Source organism: Mustela nivalis, assembly GCF_964662115.1.
Source record: "Mustela nivalis genome assembly, chromosome: 1".
NCBI classification, from domain to species: Eukaryota; Metazoa; Chordata; class Mammalia; order Carnivora; family Mustelidae; genus Mustela; species Mustela nivalis.
This window is the reverse complement of record NC_139020.1, coordinates 102,523,024-102,527,030: the sequence shown is the minus strand read 5'-3', so window position 1 is coordinate 102,527,030 and position 4,007 is coordinate 102,523,024. Positions and strand designations below refer to the sequence as shown.

Here is a 4,007-nt window from a genome sequence, read left to right as displayed (position 1 = left end):
TACATGCATAGATACTTATTAAAATGAAATTAAAAAGAACACTTCACTATTCAAATATTTTAAAGTATTTTAAACCTCTTGCATTTGGTGACCTATAATATCCTGGTATGTGATTAATTGCCACAGCTGTCCTCAAAGCTCCTTTTACCATCTTATGTGGACATTGTTGGCTATAAGGCTTCACTAGGTACAAATTGCTGAACAATTACTGATGGAAGAAAGGTCATAATAATAGGTTACAGAAGTCTGTGCTGGCTTTGGGACCATTTAGATGGAACCATTTTGTCTTATTGTTATAAAGGTGAGAAGGAAGTAGTTTAAGAGAGAGACAAGCAAACAAAAGACAGGCAAGCAGAGCCATATAACTTCTACTTTCATTTCCTGCTTACTCCATTACTTCTAGAGTTATGGGAGAAATAACATGATTGGAATGACCTGAAGGTTAAGAGGTAGGTGAGGTTTACCTGGTAGAAAGTAGATTGAACAGTGTTGGCTAAACCTTTTTGAAAGTGAAAAGTAGTAACATTTAACAAAATACCAAACTGACAGTAGGAGTGGGAAAGGATTCAAACTGCATTTGGTAATTTTTTTTCTTCTTAAGTGTGTATCTTTTATTAAAAGAGAAAGATAGAATTGAGATGGGAGTGAGCAGAGGTTGCTGGAGAGGGAAAGAGACAGAGGGAATTGTTTGCTTGAAAATTAAATGTCTATTATGACACTTCTGCAGCTATAGTTCCTTCAAATATTATATAAGGATCGGTAAGTTCTAAATTGTATTCAATCAATAAATGTATCTTGAGCATTTATTCTGCATCAAAACTGACTTTATAAAACTAAAAAAAAAATATTTCCTTTTAGCACATAAGTCTTCTTCATCTGAAGACCATGGATCTTTGAAAGGTTAATTCAAATGGTATCTGGTCTCAGTAAATTTAAAAGGTCTGACGCCAGCTATGGTTCTTCAAAATAAGCAGATTGGTAAGAATAAGGAAAAAACTTAAAAAAAAAAAAGTACAGACATACATACAAATACACATAGAAACACTAGAAAGATACATTGTGATTTGACAAACAACAATAATAGCCCCTTACTATTTGCTGGATATTTACAATCTTGCTAGGAGTAATTACCTCTACCACAAACTATACCTTTTAAACTTTAATTTGAAAAGTAAATGCATGAGATAAAATATTTGGAATTGAAGATGATGTTTGGAGTAATCTAGTCATACATTCCAAGTTCAATGACATTTTCTGGATCACAAGTGTAAAGAGATCAATATTCAGAAGAGGGAAAGGTCTCAATTGGTCAAATTGGTCAATACCCTATACAAGGCTTGCAAAAAAAGGAATGTTAAAGAGATTGGAACAAAAACAATAACCCCTTCTCAAAAATAGTAAGTTGTCTCTAGAGCACAACTAGAAATTGGAATGTCAATTCAAACAAAAATGCCTCAGGTTTTCTGACAATAATAAATTTCATTTACATATTCCTGACAAAACCAAATTTTCTTAGAGACCTAAGTTGAAATATTAGTTGTTTATTATATTTAAATTTTACTCTCCAATATTTCAATAATTACAAAATAGGTCACCTCAATTCAGATTTTCTTCTCTCTGTTCTCATGGGGTTTCTGGTTCTCTGCTTTAATCAAGTGATATTCATAGGTTTTAGATAAGCAAATTAATTTGGGGGTATTCTCTGAAGTCAAAACTCTTTTCTTCAAATCATCTGATACACCTCAAAATTCAGTATGGTCTATTAAAGAGTATTGGCAAGTGTCTTGGAAAATATCAGTCAGAAGGGAAACAATTAAATGACTGGTTTTCTTTAAGGATGCTTATAACGAAGCATGGAATATCTCTGATCTGAACAAGTAAATGAAAAGGGTAGTGGTTTACTCATTTTAAAAAGCACTGGAAAGAATAAAGTATTGGGCAGAATCTTGTTTTTCCTAAATGAATTGTCCCATTGAATAACCAAATAAGGACAAATTTCTCTGTGTGGAGGTATTTCAGCTACCAAATGGAGAAAGGATAAGATAATTATAATGTCCACTTTACGATCCCTAATTAAATAATACATCTAAGTGATGCACATCAATTCATGTTAATATCAATAAGAGGGGCAACTAGATATTGCATGCCTCTTGAAAGAAGCACATAATACTCTCTGAAGTATCCTTGCTACAAAAATCTCTGTTACATTTTCTCAAGCCTCTAGATACAACTATCATTTGGAGCAAATACAGAGAACCATGGAGACAGAATCAGAAAATCCTGACTGTGAGAAACTACAGAACTAACTTCCTGAAATCCTCAACAGAGAAATGCAAAGAAGATTTAAAAAAAGAAGGAGAAGAAGAAGAAGAAGAAGAAGAAGAAGAAGAAGAAGAAGGGGTGCCTGGGTGGCTCAGTTGGTTAAAGCCTCTGCCTTCGGCTCAGGTCATGATCCCAGGGTCCTGGGATTGAGCCTGCCTCAAGCTCTCTGCTCAGCGGGGAGCCTGCTTCTCCCTCTCCCCTTTCTCTGTTTGCCTTTTTGCCTACTTGTGATCTCGGTCTGTCAAATAAATAAATAAATAAAATCTTTAAAAAAGAAGAAGAAGAAGAAGAAGAAGATAGTGTAGAGAGGAAACCTGTAGATTAAAAGGGACTTTAAATATATACTAACATATCACATGTAGACATTATATTAAATTCCTAATTAAATATAAAATTATAAAATTGACATATATGCAACATTTGTAAATTTAATGCTGAAAAGATATTCAATCATATTAAAAATTGTCAGTTTTATAAAATTAATAATGGCTTGTACTTAGGGTTTTCAAAAAGTACTTATCTGAGCAACATGGTTAAGTAATATCCCTCACCCTGCCACAACCCCATCCCAACAATGACAATTTGACACACATTCTTGGACAAATGTGCCTTTGTGTGAGCTGTGGGATCCAGGACCATACACCAAGGGACCCAGGAAGACTTTTATCCACCCAGATAGTAGACATATAGAATTCAGTCTCAGCTATGGACAAACAGTGCCTCAGTCATGATCCTAGACACCTTGGAAAACTGTACCTTAGACAATCAGGCAGGAATGAGAGAGCCATTTTGGAAGTTCAGGTATCCAGCAGAGAAGTTCTGGCATAACAATGGAGCAAAAAATCAACAAACAAAACCCCTGATTTGGGATGCATTGGAATGGGCAGTTAGTAAAGACAGAAAGAGGCAACTACTGCTTCAAATGCAAAGACAGCAATTCAAAACTTCAAGGAATATGAGAAAGCAAGGAAACATGACATCATCAAAGGATTCCAAAAATCTTTCAGTAACATTGAAAAAACATGGAGATCTGTGAATTACCCAATAAAGAAGTCAAAATAGCTCTCTCTCTCCCAATTAAAAAAAATTAGAAATTAGAAAACAAGTTTAGAAATTACAAGGGAATCCCTATAGGGCTTTAAGTGGATTTCTCAGCAGAAAACTTCCCAGGTAAGAGAAAGTAGGATGATATATTCAAAGTGCTAAAAGAAAACAACAACAACAAAGAATACTCTATCTGACCAACTTGTCCTTCAGAAATAAGGAGGGATAAAGACTTTCCCTGGCAAATAAAAGCTGAGGGAGTTCATTACACCTAGATCTGCCTTATAAGAGGTGCTGAAAGGAGTTCTTAAAGTTGAAATGAAAGGACACTACTAGTATCATGAAAACATGAAAAAAAAAAAAACCCACTGGTAAAGTTAACTATATTGTCAAATTCAAATTACGGTAATACTGTAATATGGTAATGTGTTAACCACTTTACTATAAAGGTTAAAGGACAAAAGTATTAAAAAATAACTAGAGCTGCAATAATTTGCTAATGAATACATTATAAAAAAAAAAAAAAAAGAACTAAATTGTGACACCAAAAACATATGAGGAGAGGAGTAAGAGAATGAGTGTTTGTATACAAGTGGAGTTAATTTATTAGTGTAAAACAAACCATTATATCTCTAAGATGT

The 4,007-nt window shown here is 33.8% G+C and overlaps 1 long non-coding RNA gene across 1 annotated transcript; it reads left to right on the top strand.

The window, feature by feature from the left end:
- The first annotated feature begins 387 nt into the window (after positions 1-387).
- On the top strand, positions 388-2,602 carry LOC309862511. Its single transcript, XR_014310556.1, has 2 exons — positions 388-449; positions 2,218-2,602. It is a non-coding gene; the product is annotated as an uncharacterized lncRNA (long non-coding RNA).
- The last annotated feature ends 1,405 nt before the right edge of the window (positions 2,603-4,007 follow it).